Below are 21,017 nucleotides of genomic sequence, written 5' to 3'. Positions count from 1 at the left end.
TTCACAGGTTCCACCACTTTTCAGTAGCTTTGAGATCTGGGGATTGTTGTGATCATAGAAAGTAATTAAAGTCTGTCTTAGTCACCTTAAGCCAACTAGACATAGCCAGTCTTTCACTGCTAGAATGTATTCTGGCAAGTTAGTGCATTGAACGGTTGAAATTGGGTAATACTGTCACACAGTCTTGTTCGCTTCTGCTTTCATGCTGTAGGTTACAATTCTGCATCTGCATAAGACCTATAAAAAGTAATGAGACCTTTCTCTGCTATTTTGCTTTACTTTTTGAAAATAAACCAGATTGGCAAATTTATAAATAACAAGCTTATGTTTTCAGAAGGTCTAAACCTGTGTCCTTCATCCATGGGACTGTGACAAAGCATAGTACCAAGCCCTGTGTATAGTATGAAGAGATTTTTATTTTGTGATAGGGTTAGTATTTCTCAGGCAGAAATGTCAGGTGATGCAGGTGATATCAAGTATTTTATTATTTTTAAAAAGGAATAAATTAGTCTGGTGTTATCAAATAAAATTGAATGACATGCTATGCACATTTCAAGCTTCTAGCTTAACCTATTAATAACATACAGTATATGCTGTTTTCATCTCTAAAGAGGTTCTTGTTTCAGCTTAATTCAGCATTTTATAAGTACAGAAGAAGCACAGTCTCCAGTTGAGTAATAAAGGACTCAATATTTCAACATTAATTTGCTACAGATCTGCAATGTTTATCTTCACCCTGTGTCTGATGTACCTTCTATCTTTGTAGTGTGACCAGATGTTTTGTTTTCCAAAACTAATTGTAAGTTAGTATTACACAATGCTAAAATAAAAATAGCAGAATGGTAAGGTGGGAAGGACAATTAGTGTTGCACATTGCTCTGAAACTGAATACTATAACATTGCCTAGATGGTTTGTTCAACACTAAATCACATTTCTTATTTCTTTTTTCAGCTTTGATGAATTTTCTCCAATACAGATGCAGATGAAATATTAACTTCATTACTCTAGTTAGCCAATCAATAAAAAGATGTGCCTTTTCCTCTGAAACATAAACAGAACTCATCCAAATAATTTCCTCTCACCTCTGCTCGTACAGGTTCTCAGTTCTTTCCTATCCTGGTGAAATATATCTGGGAAAGAATATTTATGAGCCTGGAGCTGGCACTGTGGGCACCCAGCAGCACATCTCACTGTCAGCAGTTACAGTGTTTGCTTTGGATACTGCTGGTATTAAATATCTCCCCCAACAGGCCAACTTTTCTTTATAATTAGTGACAGAGAGGAATTTTCTTTGGCACATGCAGGAGCCGTTGTTTTTGTAGCCTCAATCCAGAAGCAAAGTCTTTTACAGAAACCAGGCCGGAGGGGCAGTTATATGGTACTGCAAAACGAAACACTGATTATTTCTCTCCAGGGGATTGCTAATCCGTCTAGTTGCACTCCTGTGCCATTTCATTGCCACATCATTCATAATTTAAAACACTCAATAAAAGCCTGCAGCTACATGAAAAGACACTGTCTGGGAGACAAAAAATAAAAAAAGACAATGTGGTCATTAAATTTACAGGAACATAAAAATGAGAATAGATAAGATTCCTTACATTACTTCTGTACCGTTTTAAGCTCTATGTTTTTTATTATGATAGAAGTAATATAAGTTTATTATGGGCTTCAGGCCAGTTTATCATTAGAACATCTGTTCTGAGGACAGATTCCACCCAACAGTCTAGAAATTCACAGTTAGAGTTAAGATAGTGTCATTTTTTGCTTGGAACTGGGAGTTTCAGAGGGTCATATACTTAGCACGTACTGCTGCGATTAAATGGAGTGAAGTTGGCTCCTGCCTAAAAAGTAGATGTTATCAGTCATGTGTTCCTGTGTTTCTGTTCACCATATTTCTCCACTATTCGCAGAAGATGCAGACATGATATACAGCAAGTCATATGTTATGTATGATGTAAGTAATGTGTGTTTTCTTTGGTAGCTAAATAAAGGTCATTTAAAAATAAGAAAGGGAAAAGAGGGAAAACATCAGAATATTAATTCATTGACAAAATTATAATCATATTAAAGTATTCAAATATAAGCTAACACTTATAAGAAAATTATATAAAGATGCACTTGCTAATCTGGTAAATTCTTTGTCTTTTCTTGTTTTAAGTGAGCAGCTTTTCTGGTATCTAGTCACTGTCTGAAAGCCTATTGTGATTGTTAGGATGTATTTTCTTTGCTGAATACTTTATACCAAATTTGAAAGCTGGGACAAACCATTACATTTGTGATCTGCATATTTTCAAAACTTTTTTTTTTCTTTTGACCTACTGCTACAATTAAAATGAAATTTGGCAGAATTCATCAACAACCAAAGCTTGGGACATTTGCGCCAGAAAAGTTGCTACACAAAGTTTTATGCCAGTAATAAGTCATAAAACATTACTTCCTGCTGTTTAAAAACTGTTTGGCCAATTAATTCTAAAAATGGTTAGTACTTTTATAGTGAACATACCATTAACCTTTAGCTTTCTTATACCAAAATGGCTGTACTGCTGCCATTTTGTTCTCACACCAGATTCTGTCTAGGCAACTACTACAGTACACTGATTTAGTCAAAACTTGCCAATGTTCATGAAAAACCAAAGTCTTTAGTCTTGAGTTACACTTCAGAGGTTGCTATTAAAATATTTCTGTCTACAACCAGGTTATAAACTGCTTGGCAATGCATGAGCTCTTACACAAACTGCTCCTGTTTAAGGTCTGTTCAGTGAATTAACAAAAATAGATAATTATCATTCTAGTTCAAATACAGTTGACTTATGTGGAAATGGTGTTGCTGCATAAACCAAAATGGCTGTCCTGTCCTCTTCCTAAACTTTAATAACTAAGAACTGTCCTTGCTGGTCTACATCTATGCCAGGCATCTTGTATCAATACTTTTCTTTTAAGAAATATTTCTGTGGTCTCCAAACCAAACCAAATAACCTTATTCTTAGACATCTTAGATTAGAACATATGAGGAAAAACTAGAACTCAGATGTAAGATGCAAGTTTTATTTGAACATAGTAACATTACCCAAGCTCCAGGAATAAAAGTGAAAATGTATTCTAATATTGTAATATGTTTTTACAATAGGGTGTTTCTGCCTGTCAGTCTCTCTTTCCTAGTCTTGCGCAAGTCAAAATCCAGAAACATGGTGATCAGTGACTTCTTGTTTGGTGAAGCTGCCCTTTGCTAGCTACAGGATAGGCAGATTACAGTGAAAACTCCACTGTCTCTATCTGTCATTGATAACGTTACATCTGAAATATGCTTAAGAGTTTAAAAGAAAGAAAAAAAGAGCACCAACAAAAATGTATATTAATAGTTAAACAAATATTTGGAACAATATTTGCCATATCTCAGTCTCATAAAAGTTCAAAGAATAAGACACATTGTAACTAGTGTTATAGATGTAAAATATCTTAAATTTACTGCAAATGTTTAAGGTTGCTGCTGGGTATGAATTTCATCATCTAGTGTGCTCCATAAAAGTTCAAATTTGCCATGGTACAGAATAGGACAGCAAATGGTTGATCTAGGCACATTCATTTACTGACGTAGTATATACTAGAAAATAATGATTGCTGGTAATAAGATTCTCATTAAAATATTTAGAAACAGACCTACCATTAAAGAAAATGCTACAAAATGGAAGGGTCATTATGGAATATACATTGTAGTGAATAGAAATATACTGTACAGTATATATATCAAATATAATTTTTTATCTTCTTTACAAAATTCATTTCAAATAAATGACCCATTCCTGTTTTATTCCTCTTTTAGCAATTCAGTTTAAAACCTAAATCTGACCTAACTTGCCTGGAGGAAATGCCAGTGTGGCTATAGGGACAAGGCTGTCATGCTGCGGGATGAAACTGTGAGCTGCTGCAAAGGTAATCATGAAGTGAAGGGAAGGGTGCAAGTGATGATGCACAAGTTGGTACTTTACAGTCGTGATATTTGTATTTGGGAGAGTGGTAATGGGTCATATCGGGGAATGACCTCCTCCTAAATTTAAAACGTCAAAACATCTCATTGCAATATGATATGGTCAAATGTGGGCATTTTGCCATATCATATTGCAAAGTCTAAAGGTTACTCTGCTAAAATCTTGTTTGCATGATACACATTTGCTTGAGTAGAGTGCACTGGAATAGGTAAAAATTAATTACAGTACATGCTGAAAAGTAAAGAAATACCAGACATGACAACAGAAAACGGCTCCACAGTAGATACATTGTCCTTCTTTTCTTTACCTTTCAACATGGAACGAATTTTTACCTGTTCCAAATACTTTAAAATATTTAACAGACATGCCTGATCCCAAAAATAAATTAATTACCACAAGTTATGGTTTTATTTGGGTTCTCTTTCAGTTTTTTGTATCTGAAATAAATACAACCACATGCAATATCTGGCTGTGAAACCTAAGTTTGCATTCCAAGAATGAGTTTGAAGATACAATTTACATACAAGTTTAAAACTCTTAAGTAAATGTCTAATAATAGAATCTCTTGGACTTTTCCTTTTCTCCTTTCCCCTAAGGTGAAACTGGTAATCAGCTCTACCTAATTTAAAATTTCCCTATTGCCATGTTGTCCTTGGAAGGCCATGTTATTTCTATAAACATTGTCTCAGCTTTTGAACAGCCTTTCTGATTAGTTTTGCCTTGACTATAACCTGCAGATGAATTTCAAAAACTGATAAAGTAAATCAGGCTTCTCTGTAGATATTTTTACTGATATTAGATATTGTTTTTTTTTGTATGCTTGATGTAGTTTAGCAAAAAGAAAACATAACCAATACAGAGGATTTAATTAATGAAATCATGTGTATATACACCGTGTATATACTGTAATTAGGTCACATTAAAAAAACAGATTAAATTAAAATATGTGTGTCTGTGCCAGTTCACCGGCAAGAGCAATTTAGAATTCATTTAAAGATGTCCTAATTCATACGATTACATGACTATTGAAGGTCATACAAAATATAGTACTATATGATATAGCATATCACCATAAAAAAAACACATTCAATTTAATCTTTGACTGCCTTCTAGGTTTGGCTAGAAAACATATGCATATACTTCATTAAGTAACCATGATTACCCTTTCAAATATATTAATAATCCTAAAGAAGGTTCATGGTACTGTCAATATTTAAAATTGTTTACTTATTTTTTCTATGTGTAAGTGGTTTTAGAAATGTAAAGACTTCTTTATGCCTGTGAGATTGTATATGCATATACAGTACATACAGTATAAACAGCGTATATATAGACATACAAATAAAACTCTCCAAAATCCTACCACCTTAAATGCTTAACTAGCTCTTTTCAGCTCAAAATCACTTTAATTTTCCTTTTCACTTTCATTACTTAATTCTGACACTAAGTTTTTGCAAAGGTCCCCTGGGACTTAATAGAAATGTACATATATCACATAATACATCATGACCACTCAGGCTTTCACAAAGGTTAATTTGCTGTACTGCACCTTTTCAACATTATATACCAAAATGAAGAAAGGCATTTTTTTTCATCTGAAGTTGAACTATCTTTGGACTGTCCTTTTGAACTATCATTTTGTTTTGGTCATTCATTTAGTAATATGATTTGTACTTTATGCAATAACCGTGTAAGGTGTATCCAGACTAGGGATTTAATATCTTCTAAGTTTGTACTAGGCTACCAGCTGAGGCAGGTCTAATGTTTTCATACATGTTAGAACCACTGACTCCACTGACTCCACTGTCAGTCTATCAGACAATAGCAATATAGCACCCTTGATATGTAGAGACCAAAATCACATTTGATTTCATGCTGATTACATTCTTTCACTTTTCATATTTCTAATTTAGTTCCCCATATTCTATTCTAATTTATATTTTTTGTAAATTTTATATATATAATATATGTAATATAAATATTTATAAATATAATATTAAATACATTGGACAAAATTTATTTATTATCCCTTTGAATACCATAACTAGAACACAGAATCTTCCCACTCAGAAACTCATTCAGTCACAATCTCAAGTTTTAATTATTTATCATTAATATTGTAACGCATACAGCCGACAGGCACTGTGTAAGAGCCGGCTTACCAGAGAGGTGACGTCACCGCCCTTCCCTGTAATAGCAGGACCACAGCCCCTGGGCTGTAGAGAGCTCTCTCTTTAGCTCACCAAGCTGGGTCCCTGTTGAGTGACGCGGGAGTCCCGGGTTCGAGCCCCCGACGGTGCGGGGCAGACCTAATGCGGCAAGGGCTTCCACCTGAACCCCGTTGTGTTACGATATCTTTCCATTAGATTTGTGAATAAAATACATTTAACAAAATCAAAGCAGAATTTAATTTGGTTTTCTTTACAAGTCACACTACATGGTAGAGCAAGAGTCTGCAACCCTGCAGAGACCCAATCCATCAGGGTTTATAGGTTACAATGATCAGCAATTTCTAAAGACTTTGAACAATTTCACTGGGATCAATTAAGCAACTGATTTGAAATCCATAGATAGTTTGGGACCAAAAACTGTGTATCCTTCAAGAACCACTGTTAATTGCACAGAGTACTTGCTTTATTCATCATATGTTGCCAATTTTCAGAAGCTCGTGACCTAAAACACCAGCTGTACTGGAGCTCTTTGGGACCAGGGATGGAGACCCCAGAATCTCTATTATAGGAATAAATATCCTTAATTTTATTATTTTCTAGGATCCTAATTTAATTTCCACCAAAATACCTAGATGAATTAATTGTACTATAATTAGTGTTATTTGGAGTACCAAGGTTTCACTTGACAACCTTACAGTTCCCTATAATATATAGTGGCTTGGCTATAGCTATATTTAGCTCAATAGTTCTCAATCCTTATCCCGAGGGATTTTTGTGTCTGCGTCTTTTTGTTCCAACTGCTCCCTCAATCACCAGTGCAAATCAGAGCCTGTAACTGATCTGCTTGTTTAAACTATTTCTGTACTTAAGCTTTGGGTATGTTATAGCCAACACATTGAACATTTGGAAGAAACCCTTCCACAATAATTTATTTTACTTTTACATAACCTTTTGCTTATGACAAAAAACACTAAAAACACAGGTGGTCCTTGTTAATTATTTTTATATATTATAAATTATATTATAATTATATAAATTATATTCAGATAACATAACTGATGGAAGCAAAAACAAGTCAAAACTAGGATGTTTAGAGTAAAGATCTAACAAATCATCGATTTTACTTTTGGTGGATGGACCAAAAAACCATGTTTTCCAATAATGAATCAGAGTGCCATATTCTGGAAAATGATTGAATCGTTATTTGTGTTTTTAGTCACTACAAAAATCACATTCGATCTGCCAATATGAAGTTGTTTCCAATCTGGTGACACCATATCCATGGTACTTTACTGCAGCTTTTAGACTTCTTGAATCCAAGATATATTCAGAATTTAAAAGCCCATCTGTCCTTGCAGAGCTGACACTTCAATGCTTAAAACATCAAGTGGTTTGTTCATGTGCTTCCTGACCCACTCTTATGCCCTTTACTTATTTGTATCAGATATTTAATTTATTTTTCAACATTCATTGCCATCAATACATTTTTGTTAGCAGCATATTTCAATCTAGAAAAATCACAGGCTTTTTCTAACACTTCTCTACTTGACTTTAAAACAACCTCTTGTCTTAAATTTCTTAATGTTATTTGCGGTTTGATGATTTACAGTGCACAGAATATTTTTGATATTCTTCTGCTGGTGTGTGCACCCATCTGAAAATAGTTATTTCTGTTTAAATGCATATACCACCTTCAAACTCCCTCTGTTACAAACCACACCATTCTCGTGGGAACCCATGATTTTTTTCATATCCATTTAAAATCTACATGGCCACTGGCACATTTTATGTTCAGGATAACTAATCCCATTTCTTTTAATATACTGCCAGTGAAGTACCACATTGCTGCCAGGGGTACGGTTTCTGTTAAAGACAATTACAGCATTGCCACATTGGAAGTGCTGGACTCTCAGATTCCCATTTTCCAGTTCCCATTGAAGCAGTACTGCATTTTCAGCGATTCAACCACTAAAAAGCGCTTAAATTCATGTTTTCTTAATACATTTGCCATACTGTACAGCTATATCGTTCCTCTCTGAATCAATATTATAGTTTCAAATATTTTGTGTTTTATGAAATTTCTTCACAAATAATAAAAGAAAAAAAAGTTTTGCAGCTGCCTGAATGCAAAAGAGAATTTGGTCTTCTTACATGGTTGCATCTTAGCCGAGACATGAACAGTACAGAGCATGCCAAGGAATAACCTGATAAGAAAATGCAGCTGACACAAAAATGTCATATTCAGAAAAATCGTGAAATTCTGAAGAAAATGCATATCAAGCTGCAAAATCATGCTTATATAAAGTAAGGTAATGCACGTTGATCATGGTATGAGATATCAAAAACTGTTGTACTTGTTTTCCTGTCAATGTGTTGAACCATAAAGAGGATTTTTAATATAAGAAAAGGGGTTGCAAAATTGTGGTAGATAATTTAATCCTTAGCTTTGTTTCTGGGGCTTGGGTTCATGGGATGTGGATGGTGCCAAAGAGGGATTGGTCCAAGGATAAAGCTCCCCTTAGATTTCTGCTTGGCTGCAGTGCTGGACTGACTTCACTGAACGCACCTGAGTATACAGATTTATGCACAGGCCGCTTTCTGGTGCCGGAATATTCTACTCACTGCCTACTGACATCATTACAGCTGTTGTGAATTTAAAGAATCAAACAAGTCCAAAATTCTAAGGACTCACTTCTCCCTTTTCTCAAATGCACAAGATGATGCACAATTGAAGAGAGGACGAAGCTGCATTTTATTAGTGTCCAGCAGTTCAAGACCACCAAGAATGAGTCAGGGCCACGTGACATCACTTCAGAGCTAAAATTGAAATAGCTGTCTGAGACACATATTTATTCATGTCTTTGCTGTGCTGTTGACATCAAGCCTATGTATACGAACAGCAAGCTTTAGCTTCCCGGAGTTAAACCCTTGCCTTGAAAACATTTTTCAGACACTCTTCACAAGATTTTCCTCTCAAAAATGGTAGGGTGGTTGAGCCCTTGACATTCACTTTTTTATACAAGAACCTCTATGGTATGTATTTAGGTTTTAGAAATAAGCTCATGAGGCATTCTCTGGTCTCTGTGCTTTGCTGCACTCCTGATGGATTTAATAGTGGGAATTGTTTTTTTTTTCAAAAGATTTTCCTTTGTTCTTAGGTTTCGTTTTTCTAAATTTAGTCAGGCAATTGATGTTGCTGAAAGTTCAAATGTACCATAAGAAACAAAGAATGAATTTTACAGGGGACAAATATGAGGTAAAGTTTATTAAAGGCAATTATACTCCTGTAACATTCTTTTGGATATCTTTCTTGTCTGTCAGTTGGAGAACTGAAAATGATCTGGTGTTTGGAGCCCAAAGGGATTTGGAATATTTCAGAAGTCATTTTTTGTTTCCAGTACTAGGACAGAAATAATGAGAGTTCCAGCAACCTGCTATTTTTAAGGATGCTGCAAGGCTGCATGACTTTATTGTAGTTAAGGGAGCAAAGCCTTTGGGTGTTGAGTAGTTCAGCAGCATTGTACTAAAGTTTTATGGCCATGAAAATAACCATTCTACTTAGAATTTTAGGGTTCCCTTGTTAATAGCAAATCTGTGGCAATAGATCATGAATACAGTATCTGCATGATTTTCCTATGACAATTATTGTATTACTATAATTGTGGTACGAAAATGAAGTTCCCAGATGTGTTTTTAAAGTGATTTTTCTTTTGCTTTCCTTCCTTTAATATTTATCATCACTACTTTCAGGATTTTGTTGGGATTCATCACAATCTGATAACCTGAAAGACAGTTCTTTTATTTAAAATACCATACTGTAGTAGGCAGGTCATATCTCACAGTCTACCTAAATAAGAGTCAATGGCAGTAATGTTCTATGTTTCTAGGGCCTACAATACAAAAACTGAGACTTCAAGAGTCTTCAATTGAACTTTTTCAGGTTTTTTTTCACCTAACAACTGGATTAATGAATTAAACTACAATATTACTTATTAACTCCTTGGGTTTTGTTAGCATTTTTCATCCCAAAGAGTTCAAAGCACTTTTTGAATGGAAAACATTTCTTTCACCACCGAAGTATGGCACCCATCTGTACAGCACAGAATCCCTTATCTCTATAGTCTGGTACTGCTTTTGGAACTCTGAACCAGAAACAAAGTAGGCACAGCAGAAATAGCTGGGAAGTCTTCCTGTGAGAAATTACAGTGATTGCATTCTGTATTTCAGAATTGAATGGAAATAAATTAGTCGTGGGAGTTTCAGCATTCTCACTGCAGAGAAAGAAGTGGTTGTAGTTGAAATGGTGCTAGTACATGGGTTTATGCCATTCACACAATTTCATACAGTCACTTTGCAGAAAGGCACAAAGTAACTATGAAGCAAAAACCTAAAGTCATCGTGAGATGATTATGTTCAGGTTAATTTAGAATTATTTTGCATTTTTACAGAACTGGTATAAGAAGTGAGATGCCTTGTGGATAACAGTTGTGTATGTGTCTGTGTGCATATACTTATGTTAAGCAAACCATGTTCTACAATATTAGAATCATGAACATTGTTCTGTGAAATATGAAGTCCAGCAAATCACGTGAATAAATCTTCATTTTCAGTAAATGATGGGGTCAGATGCAAGTATAGCCACAAGTTCCCATATGTTGATGAAACTGATGATTCAATCTAGCCAACTGTCAGTGCTGTGGTCAGAATGTTATTGGTCAGCATACCACATTTAATGTGTTGCGGAAGCAAAGAGGAATATAAAGATGTGTTCTGTCATATTAGAATTACAATTAGTGGCACAAAGCATTTGTTACAGCCATACAACTCAGTACATCTGCTGTATTTTATGGATGTACCGCAAAAAATAACCTTCCATCCAAATGCTGGAAGTGAATTAGTCATGATCAGGGACAGTGCACATTTCCATCCTACGTATATAGGATAAAAGTGGTTTGCGGTTCATCATGACCATGACAGGTCACCCTCATCCAGCCCATGGATGTAGCAGGTGATAACATCACACTTCAATAGTGTCAGAGGTGAATAAGGAACACAAAAGATTTTTTCTCACAGTACTTTGCTACTGAGGATTTGAGATGTGATGTGGGGAAAAATCTGTGGCGCCATGCTAAAGAGACTCGATCAAAGATGATTAACATGGTGCAAAAATGGTAAAAATGCATTTTCTGCCTAATTTTGTATATTACAAATAATGTTTTCATAGTAATTTAGATGTGTTTGTGATTTTAAAATAGGTGTGTGTATCACAGTTTTATACTACTATTATTGTTCAAAAAGAATATTTTATTAAGGTTCATTTTTTGTTGCTTTATTTCAATAATTACAATGATTATTTAAAAACTATATGATGTTTTGGTGCTATTATTTATTTACTGTAATTAGAATGTTTCATATGGAGATATACAATTGTACAAATATGTATTGTTATTTTTACTTTTAACTGTATTATGGATTTTTTGCATACTGTTTTGTCAATTAAAAATCTATTTTCCATCTTGGAGTGAGAAATGGGATACCATAAGCAGTTAATCCTTCTTCCATTACCGTTGTCATATAAAATAATTTATTTTTACAAAGGACCACCAGCATAATATTGTAATGTTTTTCTAATGATTGTATTACATAAATATTTCGTATACATTTTTTAGTTTTATTCCCTCTGTATCATTTCACAAATTGTAATAATAAAACAATTTCTAGTGCCATAAATAATTTATGAAATGTCAATTATATTTAATATTTTATCAATAAACCTTTATGACAACAGTGAGGAAAAACAGGCCTACATTTTGGTACTTTGATGTGAAGTGAGAGAAAAAACAGTTCCACATATACTGTAGGTTTCGTAAAAGAAGCACCTACTTTTTTACTCACATATACAACTATTTTATATACTGTACTTTTGCATTGCATTGTATCTTCCCACTTGTTTTTTTATTAAAGAATGGACTATAGATTCCTTTGAGATGCACAGAGAACGGAGCAAAGCTTTTAAAAAAATTAATACTGCCAGACAACATAAAGACATCCAGATAAAAAAAAAAATCTGAAATAGAATGAGTGCTCTTCACTACTGGTTGAGTTAAAACTGCAAGATAACTTTGACTTTACATGTACCTTTGAGCATTTTTTTCTTTCAGCTTTTCTAAGCAACAAAACTTATTTTTTATTTGTGTTTTGTATAATTCATTTCTTATGTATTCTTTCTGAAAGCAAATGAGTAGCCAAGATGAGTTTGAAAGGAAACCACTATTTTCCACCCTTGAGAAATTTCAAATAGCAATATACTTAATTTGCTCAAGTTTTAAATGAAACCGTATATGTAATGTTGGCAGCAAATTTACAGTTGTGTAGAGAATTGTTTTACAAATACCTCTTTCACAAGGAAGAAAAAATATGAACTAATGGCTTTTAAATGCTTACATGGCAGTGTTTGTTAGGAAAACATATACACTGGGATTGGAAATACTGAGTCATCCTGAGAAATTTTGAACTTGACCTTGTTCATGTCGAAATGAACACTTGACAAAGCACAAGTTTAAAAGGCAAAGAATTACCAAAGGTCACAGTTACTGTATAAGTGTCTCTGGGTGCCACAAGAGACAGACTCATTCCACTGAATTCATACAGAACATCACACTGACCTATGTCCATTGGAAATACTATAAGTTAAATCAAAATATATACTGTAACACACCGTTGTTATTGTACCATGCACATTTTTAAACAATATATGAAATATAGTAAATGAGATGGAATTGGTGTGGGAACTTCTAGTCCTGAATTGTAAGATTACCAGGTTTCGTATATACTTTTAAATGAGAAACAAAGAAATGTCAGAGACATTGATAATGTGATGTATTAACCAAATCCTGACCTCTTCCCTAATGTACAGATGCAGCCATTCAAAATGCACGGTACAACCCCGTACCACGCAAAATTATCTACAGTTCACCATGTTGTGCCACAGTACATGAATTGGCTGGCCGAAATGACCAACAGGGGTACTCTTGGTGCATTGGTTGTTAGTGAAATGATTTCATCATTTAATCTCTTTACTGTGCATGTTTTAATCTGCTTAATATTGAATATTTATATGGAATTTTAAAACTAAAGGGAAATTTAGTTAAGCTAAGCATAAAAAAGAAAAGGAGTATAATGCATTTGAAGGTCATAAACTATATTAATTTAGGAACATAAACACATTATGTAAACTGTATATGGTTGGTATTCATAGTTTAAATAAAAATACACACCAGTATTCCACTTTCTTCCTAAACATTTTAAGCATCAAAGTCTTGCATTCAGTTACATATTGTGGTTATTTTGGAAACGTTTTACATGCTCCTTCTGACTATATTAAGTTTATATACTTCATAAAAAGTTATGATGTTTTAACCTTTCCTATGTATATTTGCACTAGTTATCACAGTAAATAAACACAAACTTTTTAGAATTTGATTAATAGGGAATATAATATGGAATTGCGTATCTAAAGAAATTAATAACGATATAATTATATTCATATAGCTCATATTATCACAGTAGGACACTTTCTTTGTAAATGTCTGCATCACTTTAACTCATTCACCTGTGATTACATGTGTGGTGTAATGCCTCAGGCATGTGCCTTGCATGCTGGAGGTTGGGGGTTTGGAACCAGCTGTCTCCATGAGTTTTCTTTTAACAAATAAACATTTCTTTGAAAGACTAAAATAGCAAATATTATGGACACTATATTGACATTTTTTATATTTCTAAATATCACAACATGTTTGAAGCTAAGTGATTTATTAATAATAACGAATAATTTAAAACTGCTACTGTACTGTCACTACAGTATAGCTTGTGGGAAATACATTTATTTGTCCTGCATCAAAGTTTAACTCATTTAGAGTGCCCTACATTACAAACTCCAAGCGTTTCATTTTGTCTTTTACTACAATATCGACAGCAATGTAGTTAAAAGGAACATGTCAAAATGTTTCCAAAATAACCACAAGTGAACAAGTTGAGGGATAATAATAGAGAAATCATAACAATGACCATGTGTTGCTAATCATGCATACCCAACTGAAAGAAGGACACTTAACTGACATGTGATGGTTTTGTGTTTAAACATTTCTTAATGGAAATGTTCAAGTTAAACAAGTAAGGGGGGAATGATTTTAACCAGAGAACAGCCTTTCAACATGATGGGCATGGAGACGACACAGGCAGCGCTGGGGAAGCTGCAGAGTGTGAGACCATGGAGGCAAGGAACTATTAATTCAGGAATTGACAACTACGGGAGACATTGGCATTGTAACAGAGGTACTGTACAGAGACTTTTTAAAACCTGAAGGCAAAGGACAAAGAACCTGGCCCAGCTAACGGATACAAACTGAGTGGAAATAGAGTACAGCTCGTGGGAGGAGTTCTAGTGTAACCTGAACGGAGATCAGGTTGTTAAGGAGTGTTAAGGTTGTTCGTCTCCAGGCCATCAACGACTTTCACCGATATTAAGAAGAAATGTGGTAGTGGCCTCCCTTCATTACTTTACAGAAGAAAAGACTGCTGTCCCTCTGGATTTCATTGTGCCCCGTTGAACTATTTTCTTGTTGTTGTGGATGTTTCTTTTTTTATGCTTCTTAGAATAGTAGATTGTGTTGATGTATGTAGAAAATAAAAAGGGCACTTATACAATACAAATGCTTGTCACTGGTTTGTGTGTGCATTGGTGATTCTGGGAGATAAACAGAACCTGTGGTAATGTAGAGGGGCCCTAGCACCCCATTTGTATCGCTAGGTGGCATAGTCGTACACGAGGCAGGAACATTCCTCGCCCATAGGGTTCACCTTACTGTGACATTAACACAAACTGCTTAACAGAGCTGCTTGTAAGAGCAAGGTGACCTTCTGCTTTCTAAACAATTTTTTACAGCTTTTAAAGTCATGCAGTGTTTGATTTCGATAGGAAAACATCATTGTATCTTATTTTATTTAATTTTTAAAAATAAATATACTATAAGGCAACCAGCAATCAAATGTCCTGTTTTTTCTTAACACTCCTTTCTCCATACTGTAGTTTGAGGCTTTGTGTAAGTTGTAAGTTCTTTTTACTTCTTAATTAAACATTTGAAATACTTTAATTTTGTAAATGCAACACGCATACGGTACAGAAATAAAATAATGTTTTCTACAGGTGTTAAGCAGATTAGCAGGTTGCTGACAAAATAGTGCACCATCCACCACTGCCCAGTGATATAACTTTAATATAAACAAGAACTAGTACCTGGTGCAGTTTTTGTTTTAAAAACTTATTTTGTATTAATCGAATCCCAGGTGTGAGTTCATAAAGCCAGAATTACATGCTATCCCTACGTCTGCGAAATACCTGATCATTTACTGTAAAGCTTTCAGTGCTTTGTTTGTACATATTCCAATCGCAGTGGGGGGGGCAGGGTTTGTGAGGAAAAGTATTGGTTGAAATTGAATTGGCGATCTGTATTCTTCACACCTGAAACATTGTTTTCTTTGAAAGCGTTTTCTTCTCTCTTTAGCTGATCTATTGCTGCCTACACATGCTTACACAGCTCCCTGTGTGAATTCTTGTTCTTGACTGAGAAAGCTTTAGAGAACTTTACATTTTTATTTTCAACAAATTGTAAATATGACGTTTTAATTGGCTTTTTTCTCCTGATGGTAACTGTAACAGATTGTCACATTTCACATCCTTGCAAAACAATCATGATGTTCTCATCCAATCCAAGGTTTGATGTTTTTTTTTTATTTTGAAACCGTGATCTTGACATGCAGGTTTGAAGTAGAGTTAGCAGCTTCAGATTTAAAAGGTTCTTAATAATATCTTCCATGTTGCATTAACATTGTAACACTGTAAGTGTATAAAGAGGCAATACACAACGTCTCCTCAATAACTTCAGTTTACAGAGAAATTCTGCCAGAGCCACACAACATTGTCCAATAATACTCTTCTTGTCTCTTATTTCTAGTTAAGCAGGATTTCCGTGATAAGCACATTGTTTAATGGGGATGACATTACCCACGTCTATATCACTGTACAACACAGGTTTGAGTCGGAGTGTCTGTTAATAAAACAGCTCGCCTTCCAACACATATAACTTTCTTTATCCGTTTCAGCTAAATGAGGGGAATTAAATCAGTCAGAATCTCAGAGTGCCAAATGTTAAAGAAAGGAGGGAAGAAGGTTATTTTAACTTTTGCGAAGAAATCCTTAATCACAATACCATCACTTAATTTATCCAGATAAACAAATTTACACCAGAGCCAACAACAAGCTATAATAGTGGACTATTTTTATAAATTCACATTATAAGAAACAAACCGAAAGTAATACTCTGATCGCGCTTTGAACCATTGGGTGTAGTGCTTTGTCCATTACCACTACAAGGACAATAAAAGTTTTTTAAAACAAACGGTCAAGATGTCCACCTGTGATATTTTAGCCGCTTAGTTACACGATTCCATATTCATATAACTATCAAGTGATGTTAAATCACTACAACATTTATCTTTTTATAATAACAGCAAGTGGTGTTCTTACTACGTATTTTTAGAAAAGGATAAAACGTTATAACTTTTTTATGAAGTACACAATATAAGCTTAATAATGTTAGAACATGCACATTAAAACCAGAACCAGAATAATTAAATTATTTATGATGAAGGTGGAAGATTGTGTAGTTTTGTCCAACTGAGAAATCTTGCTTTAATCAAATATACTGACATTTTAATGTTTAATGATTAGAATGCTATACTACACAGTTTAAAAGTATTAAAAGTACAAAGAGTACACAACTTAAATTCTTAACTGTAAAAAGATTGTCCCTCTGCAGTGACCGGAATTCGAAACCGGGCACTTTCTGGCGACAGGTCAAATGCTGTCCATGAGACGTTAAGCTTTATTAGCTCCACCTGGTGGTTTTACAAGGTTTTACAAGGTAGTTCCGGATACTATAATGATAACTGAATTTGCATGCAATGTAATGCGGCCTGATGCGCCACGCCTACCGCGTTTTAACGCAGCGTACTCAGCGCTTTATAAATGGCTGGATCTGTAGGCAAATAAAAAGTCAGACAGCAATTTTTTTTTTGTCACTTGTGAAGAAGTGGACATGGAATCAGCATTGGTAGAGCAGTTGTAAAATCTATCATTTTTAAACAAACATTCTGTTTAATTACTCATTGCTTTTATAATACCAAGGACAAAGCAAGAATGACAACAATGGTTACAAAGACATAACTCCAAAAAATGGGTTAAGATCAAGATTCCACAAACACAACCTTACATTTTATAAGAAGAACATGTTATCAAGGCCTCTAGTTCATAATCCTAAAATGTATATATAATATTTTGTCACTTGTAATATTGCAAAAAAAAATTATCTGAGAAGAGGTTTTTGTTTCATTAACTTTCATTAAATGGACAGATGAGAAGTTTTTTTCTAAGGAACTTCCAAAGGTATGTCGTGAATTAAAAAAAAAGGCAAAACCTTACATCTGTGAAAAAATAATGGTATGAAGTTCAGTGCAATTTTGTAATTTTGCATACTGGTAAAAAAAAAACAATCATACTTAACAATCTTTTACACCACTATGTGAAAGAATCTCTTACAGGTTCCCACCTGTAGCTTATCTGTGAAGACGATAATATACCAGCCTATACTGCGTAGCTTTATTTTGATCCATCTGTGTTTAAATTATACTGATACTTCAAAGTTGTTCGGTCAAGGTCTAATGATGACGAATGAGCTAATCAATATAAAGTGATAGAGTGCTTAATACTTTGGCCTTATCACACCATACTGAGGAAATGATAGTCCTCTCATTAAGCTAGAGAGGATTTCTGTAACGGTGATGTTGGAGTGGAAGGATGGGTGCTAGAAAGATGCGAGTACAGCCGATCAGCCAGTGATCTTTTATGCACTGGAATTAAGGAATTAGAAGTGCAAAATTAGAATTTCTTCACCAGAACGTCTCTTCAATAACACCATTCAGTAGGAATTAGCCATTATGTTGTTTTTTTTATAAATTGCAGAACCCAAAACTCATTACACAAAAACACAAACTACTCCGTCCAGCATAAAAACGTAACCAGTGCAAAATACATGTTTTGGAGTCTAATCTGACAAATGCATTTGCTATAACATTGTAATAGCACCAAAACATTAAATTGTTGGAAATTATTTTGCTTTAATCAATGAAGCAGACTAAAAACCATTCTAAAATTCATAAAAATCTTCAGATCAGTTATTCCTGATATATTTGTATTTTGTAATGCAAAAAGTAGCTTTTTGGGGGTGTATAAAGAAGAATAAATGAGTTAATTATAAGGAATACCTGACAATGACTCAAGTAAAATTAGATTTGTTTGGTAAATATTCGAATTTGGGATTCTTTGCATCCATAATAATTTATATTATTAACAAAGTTATTATAACATTAAAAACATGTTGATACTCATAATATACATCTAAGTCTTGGATTTAGCTTAAGATGTTCAAGTCCTCTTCACAGCCATATGTAAACATTCATTGCTTTTTGTACTGTTTTTGTAATGAATTTCTACAGGAGTGAATTTGCATTTTGTCCTGTGTGTGTTTTGTGCTTCAAAGTTTTATAGACTTGTAAAACATTCAACACCAGAGCTTAAATCTCAGACTTAACTTTTAGAATAAAAATAACTTTGTTAATGTGGTCTTTTGTGATATTGTTCCTTGCTAAAGATTGAAGTATGAAGCCTATCTCTGTATTTCTTAACAAACCAAAAAAAAAAGATTTTTTTTTCCTTTAAAGAAGAGATTTTGTTACTGGTTACTGTGGTAACAGAATAGGCATTATCCACTGCCCAGCAGATTCTGTTAGAAAATGTGTACTGCCGACTTAGAAGAAGGTCACTGTACACAGTTTGTATTGCTAATTACTTACTTTATTATTACATACACTTAATCTGGTATTGCAATAAGGCTTTCCCTTTTCTTAATGTTTTTATGAGTATAGCAGAAAAGCACCAGCTTTAAATCTTGTTTTTGAGAATTACTTTAGCAGAAGCAGGCATATCCTGGCATCCCCTGAGTTGTTTCCTTCTAAAAAAAAACATTTCTAAATTCCTGTTTTGGTCAGGGAACAACCTGTGATTGTAACCTCTAAACCTGAAGGCTGTAATTTATCTCTTTTTTGAACACTTACACATTCCATTGTTCTGTGGCTTCTATTTGTTATTTGTAATTTCAGCTTTTGCTAAGGTTGAATCTTTTAGCCTTAATTAAAACAACTTAAGTTATTCTTAGTGAGTGATATTGATATCCATTTATTACTTTCAGGTAATGTATGTATTTTGTTTAAACTCCAATGCGGAGAACAGCAAAAGCTCCTGCATTTAAAAATTTAGAAAAAAAGGGCAGGCATGCCAACACTTTTCAGTGCATGTAAAATGCTTGGGAACATATTGGACTGTTTGAAAATGGAGAGAACCCATGATATTTCATTGACTCATTAAATGCATATTGAGGTGGGGACTCCCATATGTTGAAGTTCATACTAATTGCTGAAAATGTCATGAAGAAAACATGGTAGGAGGAGGATTAAGAGCCCTTTGGGAAAAGTGTTGGATTTAATCTGAGTAACCACTTACTGTATCGTGTTTTGTAAACAATTGAGAAACAACTTTCAAATGTGTAATAGGATCTTAGAATTTTCAGATATGGTTCACAGACTCGGGCTGGTGTGAGGTTTTAAAGATCCATTATGTACATTTGACAGCTGAGCATGTACAGGATCATTAGAGTTCACAAACCGTATGGAAAATCAATGATGTTGATAGTTCTCTTCATTTGTAGATATAGTTTCTGCCTTGATTATAATTACTGTATATTTATGCTGTCCAGAAACTGTATATTGAACATTTATTACAGGCTATAGGAATGTAATTATCACTGCTAATTTGTGAGTCCCCCAACATTACTATCATGAATAGTAAGATATTAGAAGGATGGTTTGGATAGTGAGAATATTTAAATTTAACTCTGTTAAGCTTGCTTAAGATATGCTACATACTACATAGCGAAATGAACTCGTTCAGTGTAACTGATCTGTAAACTAAATACATAAGACCTGTTATATAGTATTTTATATACAGATGCAGCCATTCAAAGTGCGCAGTAGAATAGGAGCATACTGCAACGCGTGTGAAGGCCATAAACTATATTAATTTTGGAACATAAACATACAGTATATGGCTGGTCTCGGGACTTTAAAGAAAACATACACGAAACATGGTTTCATTATGACCAGAATCGATCTTGAGATATTTTTAACTTGATTTACAGTATTTGAGAGGTATGTCTTGACACCGATACTACGTAAATACTGCTCACGTATATGTTTCTAGGTTTATATTATGCATTTCATACGGTCAAATTACTTTTGAGCAACTGATAAGAAGCGCGAAACGGTATGCCCAGGGCGTTTTAGTTTCGTTTTGTCCGGGGACTCTGCTTTTACTATATCGCCGTGGATTGATTAGAGATATCAAGTACATACAAGTCATTTTTTAAATGTTGTAGTTCGTCTTGTAAAAATGTTACGAGTACATCATCTATCAACAATTACACAGGTTCTGTTTCCATATTGCGGATTTTGGTTACGTAATATTATTTTCTAATTTCACGTTGTGAATATATGATTTGGGCAAACAGAGCCGCAAAGAAGTACATTATGGGTTGTTGTTTTTTTTGCAGTTTTATCTAGAACAAGCGATGCTTAAACCTTTGTCTGATTCTTGTGAAACTATCCACACGACAGTTACCTAGGAGT

The sequence above is a fragment of the Lepisosteus platostomus genome, chromosome 14 (genome assembly GCF_059453375.1).
Source record: "Lepisosteus platostomus isolate fLepPlt1 chromosome 14, fLepPlt1.hap1, whole genome shotgun sequence".
Lineage (NCBI taxonomy): Eukaryota > Metazoa > Chordata > Actinopteri > Semionotiformes > Lepisosteidae > Lepisosteus > Lepisosteus platostomus.
This window is presented reverse-complemented; position numbering follows the sequence as displayed.